The following is a 13,248-nucleotide window of genomic DNA, read 5'->3' on the forward strand; positions in this document are numbered from 1 at the left end:
CTTTTAAAACTTAAAGATGCACATTGATTATGATCCAGGAAAAAAGAAAAAGAATTTCCATGAGATACATACCACATTAATACTTGAGAGAGAGAAATAAACTATAAAAAAAAAAAACCCACTGCTGTCGAGTCGATTCCGACTCATAGCGACCCTATAGGACAGAGTAGAACTGCCCCGTAGAGTTTCCAAGGAGCGCCTGGCAGAGTCGAACTGCCAACCTTTTGGTTAGCAGCTGTAGAGCTTAACCACTACGCCACCAGGGTTTCCAAATAAACTATAAAAAAAAAAAGTTTAATTTCTATGTAGACACCTTCTTATCACATGTCAAGTCTCAATTTCCTTTCAGGGTAATAAGGTTATAAATCCCTGAAGTCATTATACATCTTACCCAAGAAGTTATAATATTTAGCAGTAACAAAAACGTCGAAAAGGAGTAAATTCAGAACATTTCAACTATTTTATTTTGAAATTCATTGTGGAATTTAACCAAAGTATTTTTATTTGTCGGCAAAGTGTTTCAACAGAGAGTTATTTCCTCTTAAAAAGAGGAAAAACGTTCATTCACTATTAAATCCAGTTCACTCTAAAGAAGCTAATTTGAAAGGAGAAAGGAATGCTTGGAGGCGGTGTTGCTGGCACCAAGGTGACGGTAGGTACGCAGTGTCGGTGCTGGCTGTCAGTACTCCATGTGCCGCATAGGGTGATGCTTACAATAATAGTTCTGGGGATATTCAAATGGCAGGCTGTACCTTAAACACAGACACTCTTAGCTAAGAGATGGACAGACACAGAGAGAACATTTCAATTGAGAAAGAAAGCTTGCAGTTTATACAAAGTTCAAATATCACTGAAGCGGACTATTCCCTGGCCAACTGCCCATCAGGACAACGCTCAGAGAACAAATTGTAGACCAAAATGTGGTTTGGCAAGTATAAAATTAGAGGAAGGAGATTTGCAGGCTTTTGGGGAATATTACTTTAAAAAAAGATAGTTAATTGTTTTTTTGAATGATGTTAATAATGGACATTGTGAAAGTTCAAAAAGGTATGTAGCGAAAATAAGTCTGCCTCCCACCCTTGTGTCTTGGTCTCTCGTTCCCAGTTTCTGTCTCTTCCCAGGAGGAGTCTATGCATATACAAATATTGCCTACACACATGCTTGTATATGTCACATCACACACATTCTTCTGCACTTTGCCTTTTGTATGGAAAATCCTGGTTCTTAATACTACAGTAATATGATTAATGAAAACATTTTAAAAGCTCTTTTCCTATGCTCTCCTCATTCTTCCTTCATTTTTATGGTTATATTATAGCCACAAGATTCATGGATGGCACAAATGGTTTGCACTTTTTTTTTTTTTTACTAACCTAAAGGTCAGCAGTTGGAACACACCCATGGCGTCACAGAAGAGTCCTGGCAATCTGCTTCTGTAAAGACTACAGCCAAGAAAACCCTATGGAGCAGTTCCACTCTGTAACACATGAGGTTGCCATGAGTTGGAAGCCAACTGGTTTGGATTTTGGCTTACTATAATTTTTTTTATAACCACATTGTCAGAGCATATACCATTACAGTCTGTACTTGTCCCTTTTTTCCTCAATGGGCAACTGTTATTGTTTTTGTTGTTAGTTGTGGTCAGCTGCTGTGGAACTGGCCCTCACTCATGGCAACCCCATGTGCAACAAAACAAAAAGCTGCTGATCTCGTGCTATCCCCATGATCAGCTGAGGACTGACTGTTGTGATCTATAGGGTCTTCACTGGCTGATTTTCAGAAGTAGATCACCAGGCCTTTCTTCCTAGTCCATCTTAGTCTGGAAATCCCACTGGAACCTGTTTGTTATCAGAGCAACACACAAGCCTAGAGATTCAAGATGGCGGCCTAGCCAGACACACCGTGCTGTCCCTCTACAGAAAAGACCCAAGAAACAAAGTGAAGCAGATACAGATTACAACCCCGGAATCCTGAGCATCTAATGAAAGGATATAGAACTAGATCAAACACCAACTAGAAAAGAAATGGAATGACAGCAGCCAAGGGGGAGAGATATTGAGTGGAGATGCCCTTCCAGACAGCCTGGCACAGCAGGGCCATTTTGAGACAAAGCCAACACCTAATCTGGGTGAGGAGCACAGGAAGACAACATCACAAAACTCCCAATAGGACACAGAGAGATGGTGTCAACACACCTGGAGTGAAGCAAGGTGAGCAGGATGTGACTGGAGCTAAGGAAAGAAAGTACAGGAAGGAGGACAACAGCTTCGAGGATCCCGGCTTACACAGAACATGGAGGAACCTAGGACCCAGAGACAGGGTGACTCTTCAATGGCGGTACCTGACCGGTAGGGCAAGTGGCAAGTATGGAGGCAATAGGAGATCTTCCCCTTTTTTTCCCCTCTCTACCACCCTTCTCTGGCTGCCTTCCCCACCCTTTTCTAGATCTTTCCTTAGAGAATCCTTCTCTTTTCCAGGGAATCTGGGATGCAGGAAAAACTTGTTGTGATGGGCCTCTTAGTGATCTGCTTCAATTGTTACGATGGGATGCTTAGGTTCCAAGTCTTTCAGATGGTTCGTTTTGATACTCTAAACTCAAAAGAGTCAAGGGGAAAAAAGGGAATTATTGGTGTTCAAAAACACATTCATTTTAACATATCAAAATATTACTCCACTACAGAAAATTTTTGTAAAGTTTTCTGGGGAGATTCTCAAAAGGATCCATCATCCGCCTAGGTTAAGAAGCACTGATAGTTACATAAAATTCAACAGAGTCACCTAACACGGAAGCCAAAATGCTCTTAGGAAAATCAAGAGGCCCAGGCTATCACCACTTGATTAGATCGTGTTCTAGGAGTTCTGGCCAATTCATTAGAACAGGACAGAAATAGACATTGATAGGAGAAAAGGAGGAAAAAATCAAACATCATATGCTTTGAAAACCCAATGTAATCAATAGAAAAACTATTTAGAACTGTTAAGAGAACTTAATAAGGTGGCTGGTTACAAAATAAATACATAAAAATCAATATACGTACTAGCAATAAAGAGTTAGAAAATACAATGGGGAGAAATTATATTTTCTATAGAAAAAAAAAATCCAGTAGAAATAAACTTAAGAAGTTTGCAGGAACTCTGAAGAAAACTATACAGCTTTAATGAGAAACATAATATATGCATTGAAGACATGAAGAGTAACTGTACCATGTTACTGGGTGGAAGGATTAAATAGTGTCGAGGCATTAGTCCTCCCCTAATTATTCTATAATTTAAAGGGGTATCCAGTCAGGAAAAGAGAAACAACTCTAAGTATTTCAAATAAAACCCAAAATACCAAACCCATTGCCGTGGAGTCAGTTCCAACTCATAGCGACCCTATGCAGGGAATTGTTTATAAAAGTGTTGAAATTCAGGCTGGAGGAGCTAAAAGGAGGGGAATTGGAAAAGTAAAGAGGAAGAAATGGGTGATACCCAGAGATCGGAAGCTGCAAATGCCCCTGGGCAGGAGTCCTGGAGCCACACCTGCCACAGCACTGTTGGAGGTGCTGTCGTCTATGGTTCTTCATCCATAGATGAGGAGCCTCTGTGACCAAAGCTGCAACTACTGATAAAGTGACCCCCCACCCTCAGTCATTAAAGCAACCTTCTATGACTGGCCATGACTGCCAGGTGGTGGGAGCCCCAAACAGGAAGCATCTCTCTTCCCCCCTCCTTCTGCCCTCCTGCCAGGGCCTCTGATTGGTGAAAGTTAACAGGAAGTCAGCTGGCAAGGGGCAGAGTACTGAGGGTGTACGGGACTGAGAGACAACACATAATAAATAAGCTCCACAATGACCCGAGACACAGAAGTGAACTTCTGAGATGTTAACAATTCCTTCCCACTTTGACTTTATCCAGAGTCAGTGCCACAATAGACAAGAGCAGGACCTAATATGTCTATCAACTCAAGCCAATGTGGCTGGGATGTTTCTGGAGCGCTGTTATCCAGCCTATTGTTGCTGTTGTTAGGTGCCATTGAGTCGATTCCAACTCATAGCTACCCTATGTACAAAACAATGAAATGCAGCCTGGTCCTGTGCCATCCTCACGATTGTCACTATGTTTGAGCCCATTCTTGTAGCTACTGTGTCAATCTATCTTGTTGAAGGTCTTCCTCTTTTCCACTGACCCTCTTCTTTACCAGGCATGAGTCCCCCAGGGTATGATTTCTCCTGATAACATGTCCAAAGTACCTGAGATGAAGTATCTCCATCCTCACTTCCAAGGAGCACTCTGGCTGTACTTCTTCCAAGACAGATTTGTTTGTTCTTCTGGCAGTCCCTGGTATATTCAATATTCTTCGCCAACGCCGTAATTCAAAGGCATCAATTCTTCTTCAGTCTTCCTTATGCGTTGTCCAGCTTACGCATGCATATGAGGTGATCGAAAATACCGTGCTTGGGTCAGGTGCACCTTAATCCTCAAAGTGACGTCTTTGCTTTTTTGCAGCAGATTTGCCCAATGCAAAACATGGGTTGATTCTTCGCTGCTGCTTCTGTGGGCATTAATTGTGAATCCAAGTAAAATGAAATCCTTGACAACTTCTGTCTTTTCTCCATTTATCCTGATGTTTCTTATTGGTCCAGTTGTGAGGATGTTTTTTTTTTTTTTTTTTTTTTTACTTTAAGGTGCAATCCATGCTGAAGGCTATAGTCTTTAATCTTCATCAGTAAGTGCTTAAGTCCTCTTTGCTTTCAGCAAGCAAGGTTGTGTCATCTGCATAATGCAGGTTGTTAATGAATTTGCCTCAAATTTGATGCTTTGTTCTTCATATAGCCCATCTTCTCGGGTTATTTGCTCAGCATACATTTCAGAGGCATCAATTCTTCTTCAGTCTTCTTTATTCATTGTCCAGCTTTCACACGCATTTGAGGCGACTGAAAACAGCATGGCTTGGGTCAGGCACACCTTAGTCCTTAAAGTGACATGTTTGCTTTTCAGCACTTCAAAGAGGTCGTCCGTAGCAGATTTGCCCAAAGCAATACGTCCTTTGATTTCTTTTTTTTTTTAATTGTACTGTAGATGGTTTACAGAACAAACTAGCTTCTCATTAAACAATTAGTACACATGTTGTTTTGTGATATTGGTTGCCAACCCCACAACATGTCAACACTCTCCAATTCTCGACCCTGGGTTCACTATTACCAGCTTTCCTGTCCCCTCCTGCCTTCTCATCCTTGCCCCTGTGCTGGTGTGTCCATTTAGTCTCATTTTGTTTTACGGACCTGTCTAATTTTTGGCTAAAGGCTGAACCTCAGAAGTGACTTCATTACTAAGCTAAAAGGGCGCCTGGGGGCCATACTCGTGGGGTTTCTGCAGTCTCTGTCAGATCAGTAAGCCTGGTCTTAGTTTATTTTATTTTTTGTGTGTGTTAGTTAGAATTTTGTTCTACATTTTTCTCCAGCTCTGTCCGGGACCGTCTATTGTTATCCCTTTCAGAGGAGTTGGTAGCGGTGGCTGGGCACCATCTAGTTATGCTGGACTCAGTCTGGTGGAGGCTGTAGCACTTGTGGTCCATTAGTCCTTTGGACTAATCTTTGGTTTTCTTCATTCTTTCTTGCTCCAGACAGGGTGAGACCAGAGGAGTATCTCAGATGGGCACTCACAAGCTTTTAAGACCCCAGATGCAGCTCACCAGAGTAGACCTTAGAACATTTTCTTTGTAAACTAAGTTATACCAATTGAGCTAGATGTTCCCTGAGTCCATGGTCCCCACAGCCCTCAGCCCAGTAATTCGGTCCCTCAGGAAGTTTGGATGTGTCTTGGGAGGGTCCATGAATTGGGTTTATGGAGCATCCATGACCTTGCCTTGGACAAGTTGTGCTGGCTACCCCAGTATTGTGTACTGTCTTACCCTTTGCCAAAGTTACTACTTATCTATTGTCTAGTTAGTGTTTTTCCACCCCCACCCCTCCCCCTCTTGTAACCATCAAAGATTGTTTCTTTTTGTGTATAAACTTTTCATGAATTTTTACAGTAGCGGTCTCATACAATATTTGTCCTTTTGTGATTGACGTATTTCACTCAGCATAATGCCCTCCAGATTCATCCATGTCCTGAGATGCTTCGCAGCTTCATCATTGTTCTTTATCGCTGAGTAGTACTCCACTGTGTGTACATACCATAATTTGTTTATCCATTCATCTGTTGATGGGCACCTAGGTTGTTTCCATGTTTTTGCTATTGTGAATAATGCTGCAGTGAACATGGGTGTGCATTTGTCTATTAGTGTGACAGTTCTTATTTCTCTAGGATGTATTCCTAGGAGTGGGATTGCTGGATCATATGGTATTTCTATATGAAATACAACAAGAAGTGAGCATTTCCTTAGCCACTTGAATATCTTCTTTGGTGAAGTGTCTGTTCATATCCTTTGGCCATTTTTAAATGGATTATTTCCCTTTTGTTGAAGAGGTGTTTAATTTTCCTGTAGATTTTAGAGATTAGACCTTTGTGTGATTTGTTGTAGCTGACAATTTTTCCTGAGTCTGCAGGCTCTCTTTTGATTCTTCTGGTGAGGTCTTTTGATGAGCGTAAGTGTTTAATTTTTAGAAGATCCCAGTCATCTAGCTTATCTTCTGGAGTTTGTGTGTTGTTAGTCATGGTTTCCATCCTGTTAATGCCATGTATTAGGGCCTCTAGTGTTGATTTTATTTTTTCTTCTATGATCATCATAGTTTTTGGTTTTATATTTAGGTCTTTGAACTATTTTGAATTAGTTTTTGCGTATGGTGTGAGGTATGCATCCTGTTTCATTTCTCTGCAGGTGGACATCCAGTTTTGCCAGCACTGTTTGTTAGAAGGACTTTCTTTTTCCCATTTGATAGACTTTGGGCTCTTGTTGAAAATCAGGTGACAGATGGATTTACATCTTGGTTCTCAGTTCTGTTCCATTGGCCAATGTATCTGCTGTTGTACCAGTACCGGGCTGTTTTGACTACCGTAGCTGTATAGTAGGTTCTGAGGTCAGGTGGTGCCAGTCCTACTTTATTTTTCTTCAATGGTGTTTTACTTATCCGGGGCCTCTTTTCTTTCTATATAAAGTTAATGATTAGTTTTCCCAACTCTTTAAGGAATCCTGTTGGTACTTGGATCAGGATTGCATTGTATTTGTAAATTGCTTTGGGTAGAATTGACATTTTCACAATGTTGAGTCTACCTATCCATTACCATGGTGTGTTTTTCAATTCATGTAGTTCTGTTTTGGTTTCTTGCTGTAGTGTTTTGTACTTTTCTTTATATAGGTCTTTTACATCCCTGGTTAGATTTATTTCTAAGTATTTTATTTTTTTAGGGGCTAGTATAAATGGTATTGTTTTTCCTGATTTCCTTTTCACTGTTCTATCTATTGGTGTATAAGAATCCAAATGATTTTTGTATGGTTATCTTATACCCTGCTATTCTGCTGAATCTTTCTATTAGGTCCAGTAGTTTTCTCATGGAGTCTGTTGGGTTTTCTATGTATAGTACCATATGATCCACAAATAGGGACAGTTTTACTTCTTCATTACCAATTTGAATGTCTTCTGTTTCTTTTTCTTGCCTAATTGCTCTACCTATGACTTCTAGCACAATGTTAAATAGGAGTGGTGATAAAGGGTATCCTTGTCTTGCTCCTGTTCTCAAGGGGAATGTTTTCAGCCTCTCTCCATTAAGAATGATATTGGCTGTTTTGTATAGATGCCCTTTGTTATGTTGAGGAATTTCCCTTCTATACCTATTTTATTGAGAATTTTTTTATCAGGAACTGATGTTGGACTTTGTCAAATGCCTTTTCTGAGTCAATTGAGATGATCATGTGATTCTTCTCTTTTATTTTATTTATGCAGTGGATTATGTTGATTGATTTTCTAATGCTGAACCATCATTGCATACCTGATATAAATCCCACTTGGTCATAGCATATTATTTTTTGATATGATGCTGACTTCTACTGGCTAGAATTTTGCTGAAAATTTTTGCATCTGTATACATGAGAGACATTGGTCTGTAATTTTCTTTTTTTTATGGTGTCTGGCTTTAGTATCAAGGTTATTCTGGTTTCATAGGATGAATTCAGAAATATTGCTTCCTTTTCTATGTTCTGAAATAGTTTGAGTAGTACCAGTAGAAACTCTGCTCTGAATGTTTAGTAGAATTCTCCAGTGAAGCCATCTGGGCCAGGGCTTTTTTTTGTTGGAAGTTTTTTTTTTTTTTTACCTTTTCAATCTCTTCTTTTGTTATGGGTCCGTTTAGACTTTCAACTTCAGTTGGTGTTAGTTTGGGTAGGTAGTGTGTTTCTAGGAATTTGTCCATTTCCTCTAAAAATGTGTTTCTAGGAATTTGTCCATTTCCTCTAGGTTTTCAAATTTGTTGGAATATAGTTTTTCATCGTACTCTGTTATGATCCTTTTTATTTCAGTTGGGTGAGTTGTAACATGTCCCATTTCATTTATTACTTGAGTTATTTGTGTCCTCTCTCGTTTTTCTTTTGTTAATTTGGCTAATGGTTTGTCAAATTTGTTGATCCTTTCAAAGAACCAACTTTTGGGTTTTGTTGATTCTTTCTATTGCTTTTCTATTCTCTATTTCATTTATTTCTGCTCCGATCTTTATTATTCCCTTTCTTCTGGTGGCTGTGGGCTTCTTTTGCTTTTCTCTTTCCATTTGTTTAAGTTGTATAGCTAATGTTTTGATTTTGTCCCTTTCTTCTTTTTTAATGTGTGCATGTATTGACCTCTGAGCACTACTTTTGCTGTGTCCCAAAGGTTTTGGTATGATGTATTTTCATTCTCACTTGATTCTAGTAATTTTTTTATTCCATCTTTGGTTTCTTCTATTACCCAGTGGTTTTTAAGCAGTGTCTTTGCCTGGCTTTGGTATCAGGGTTCAGTTTCCATGTAATTGATTTTTCTCCCCTTACTCTTCCTGTTGTTAATTTCTACTTTGATAGTATTGTGACCAGAGAAGATACATTGTATTATCTCAGTGTTTTAGATTTTGTTGAAGATTGCCTTGTGGCCTAAGATGTGGTCTATTCTGGAGAATGTTCAATGTGCATTGGAAAAGAACGTGTTCTTTGCAGCTGTTGGGTGGAGTGTTTTTTATATGTCTATGAGGTCATATTTGGCTGATAGCAGCCTTTAGCTCTTCTGTATCTTTGTTGAGTTTCTTTCTAGATGTTCTGTCCTTTATCGAGTGTGGTGTGTTGAAGTCTCCTACTATTGTTGTGGAGCTGTCAATTTCTCTTTTCAGTGCTGTTAGGGTTTGTTTTATGTATTTTGGAGCCCTGTCTTTGAGTATGTAGATATTTATTATGGTTATGTCTTCATGATAAATTGTCCCTTTAATCATATAATGCCCTTCTTTGTCTTTTATGGTAGATTTTGTTTTAAAGTCTATTTTATCTGAGATTAGTATTGCCAGTCCTGATCTTTTTTGATAGCTGTTTGCATGATACATTTACATCTTCGTTTCTAAGGTGTGTCTCTTGTAGACAGCATATTGAAGGAACATGCTTTTTTAATCCATTCTGTCACTCTCTGTCTTTATTCATGCATTTAGGCCATTTACGTTCAGTGTATTTATTGATAGGTGTGAGTTTATTGCTGTTATTTTTCAGTGCTTTTTTTTGTAGTGCTGACGTTTTCTTTGTTCCTCTTACTCTTCTGTGCTGAATTCCTTTTGTTTGTTTGTTTCATTTTTGTAATTTTTGTGTTTACTGAGACTTTATATTCTTCTTCTTTATTTCGATGAGTACTTTCTTTAAATTTCTTTCTGGTTAGCTTGAAATTTACCCTTATCTTCCTAAGATTGAACCAGTCTTTTATTACTTCCTATCGTCTTGACTCTTTCACCATTTGAAAGTTCTATACCTACACTGTTTATTCCTACTTTTATTGTTCTGATGTTGTTGTCATTTACAGATTAACCTCTCTGGTTCCCTGTTTTAAATCTTTTAGCTCTGTTTTATCCTTGAGAGTTCATTACCTAGGTTGGTATCTGGCTGATGCTGTCTTGCGTCCTAGATTTGGGCTGTTGTCTGATGTTGTTGATTCTCTAACTGCAGGACTCCCTTTAATAATTCTTGTAAGTTTGGTTTGGTTTTTACATATTCCCTTAATTTCTGTTTATCTGAAAATGTCCTATTTTCACCATCATATTTGAATGAGAGTTTTGCAGGGTATATTATTCTTGGTTGGCAATTTTTTTCTTTCAAGGTTTTATACATGTCATCCCATTGCCTTCTTGCCTACGTGGTTTCTGCCAAATAATCAGAGCTTAGTCTTTTTTCCCCTCTGTATGTGGCTTTTTGTTTTTCTCAAGCTGCTCTGAGGATTCTTTCTTTGTCTTTGGTTTTAGTGAGTATGATTATGATATGCCTTGGTGATTTTTTTTTCGTATCTGTTCTATATGGGGTTCGTTAAGTTTCTTGGGTGGTCAACTTTTCATCTTTCATGGTATTAGGGAAGATTTCTGTCAGCAATTCTCCAATGATTCTCTGTGTTTTCCATTTTCTCTCCCTGTTCATGAACTCCGATCACTCACAAATTTTTTCTTTTGATTGTATCCCACATCATTCTCAGTGTTTCTTCATTTTTCTTCATTCTTTTCTTTGATTTTTCCTCAAACAAAATGGTATCCAAGAATTTGTCTTCAATTTCTCTGATCCTGACTTCCGTTGTTTCTACCCTGCTCCTCAAACCTTCTATGAAACTGTCTATTTCTGAAATCTTGTTTATCTTTTGGATTTCTAATTGCTGTTTTTGCATGCTTCATAGTTGTGAGTTTATTTTGACATTTTTTTCCAGTATTATTTTCCTGAATTCTTCCATTGTTTTGTCTGTCTTTTCCATGATTTTTTTCCTGTATTTTCCATGGTTTTGTGTATTTTTTCCTCATTTTTGTCTCTGTTTTCTTTTATCTCTTGGATAGCCCTGAATATTAGAGATCCGAAATCCCTATCAAGTAGTTTCAGTGCCTTTTCTTCTACTGGAAGATCATCTTAGTATTTATTTATTTATTTATTTTGGACACCTACTGCAATCATCTTGTCCTGTTTTTTTAAATATGTTTTGATATCACCTACTGTCTTTCGGGTATTCAGTAATTATTTTCTTTGTGTATTGATTGTAGATTTCTTTGTTTAGACTTGCTTTATTGTTTCATTTGGTTATGTCTGAGCAGAGAGGCTGGGCGTTCTTTGTTGTTCGCTTGTCTGTGCCTCAATACTTCTCACGACCTTGTCCAGTGGCCAGCGCCAGTCTCTCAGCTATGGTGTAGCAGCGCAGGTCCAGTGGAGGGGGAGGGCCTGGGATGGGTCTTTTGTGGCATGTACTGGGGCCGACAGGGCAGGGCCGGGGAAAATACAGGGCAGGGGTCTTAGTCATCTATAACTGTTATAACAGAAATAGCACAAGTAGATGGCTTTAACAAAGAGAAATTTATCCTCTCATAGTCTAGTAGGCTAAAAGTCCAGATTCAGGATGTCAGCTCCAGGGGAAGGCTTTCTGTCTGTCAGCTCTAGAGGAAGTCCCTTTTCATCAATCTTCCCCTGAACTAGGAGTTTCTCAGCGCAGGGACCCCAGGTCCAAAGGACATGCTATTCTCCTTGTTCTTGCTTTCGTGGTGGTATGAGGTCCCCCATGTCTCTCTGCTCATTTCTCTCTTTTATATCCTAAGATAGATTGGTTTAAGACACTGTCTAATCTTGTTGTTGTTGTTAGGTGTCATCAAGTCGGTTCCAACTCATAGTGAACCTATGTACCACAGAACGAAACACTGCCCGGTCCTGCACCATGCTCACAATTGTTGTTATGTTTGAGCCCATTATTGCAGCCACTATGTCAATCCATCTCATTGAGGGTCTTCTTTTTTGCTGACCCTGTACTTTACCAAGCATGATGTCCTTCTCCAGGGACTGACCCCTCCTGATAACAGGTCTAAAGTATGTGAGAGATAGTCTTACCATCCCTGCTTCTAAGGAGAATTCTGATTGTACTTCTTCCAAGACAGATTTGTTCATTCTGGCAGTCCATGATATATTCAATATTTTTTGCCAACACCACAATTCAAAGCCGTCAATTCTTCTTTGATCTTCTCTATTCATTGTTCAGCTTTTGCATGCATATGAGGCATTTGAAAATACCATGGCTTGGGCCAGGGACACCTTAGTCTTCAAGATGACTTCTTTGCTTTTCAATACTTTAAAGAGGTCTTTTTTAGCAGATTTGCTCAGTGCAATGCATCTTTTGATTTCTTGACTGCTGCTTCCAGTTGTCTTGTAGATCTTATCAATATAACTGCCACTAATCCATCTCATTACATCATAGTGATAGGATTTACAACACATAGGGAAATCACATCAGATGACAAAATGGTAGATAATCACACAAAACTGGGAGTCATGACCTACTCAAGTTGACAGATATTTTGGGGGGGGCACAGTTCAATCCATGACAGCAGGTGTTGGTAGACCATGCCTGTGCCACTTGGGGGGTGCAATGCTCAGTACATGATGCAATAGGCAAGAGGAATGGGGAGGTTATGATGTGTGTAGCTAAGTGGGTGTGGGAAAGAAGAGAAAGAGGAGAAACAGAAGCCAAAAAAAAAAAAAAAAGTGCTAAAGGAGCCTACCACTGGAGTAGCACAGAGCCAGGGGAAGCTGTGCGCTGGTGGCTTTCTAGCCAGGTGGTGTGGCACAGCCCATCAAGAAGGGACAGATACAGCACATGCAGCTAGATGGGCAGGAGAAAGAAAAGGAAAGAAGAGAGAGAGTGATAAGAAACTAGATTTAGAAAAAAAGAAAGAGAAATGCACAAGTGGCCAGTGGTTGGGAAAGAGGAAAGGAAGGAATGTAGAGAGAGACAAGAAATCAAGAAGAAGAAGAAAAAAAAGATGCCAGGTGGTTAGGAGGAAGGAATGGAAAGAGGTAGAGAGAGATAAGAAACTTAGATAAAAAGAAGAAAAAAAAATTCCCCAAGTTAACCCACCAGAAACAGGTCCCCAGCTGAGCAGCACTGCACAGCCTGTCAATAAGGAGTGAAGGTAGCACACGGCACCAGGTGTTCAGGAGAAGGGTAAGGAAGGAAAGTAGAGAGATGCAAGAAACTGAGAAAAGAAAAGAATATATATTTTTAAGTGTCCTGAGGGAATCCACTGCTGCGGTGGTGCATTCCGGAGAAGTTGCTGCCACCCAAGTGGCACTGTACAGCCTGTCTAGAAGGAGCA

Source organism: Loxodonta africana, chromosome 13 (genome assembly GCF_030014295.1).
Source record: "Loxodonta africana isolate mLoxAfr1 chromosome 13, mLoxAfr1.hap2, whole genome shotgun sequence".
Taxonomy (NCBI): domain Eukaryota; kingdom Metazoa; phylum Chordata; class Mammalia; order Proboscidea; family Elephantidae; genus Loxodonta; species Loxodonta africana.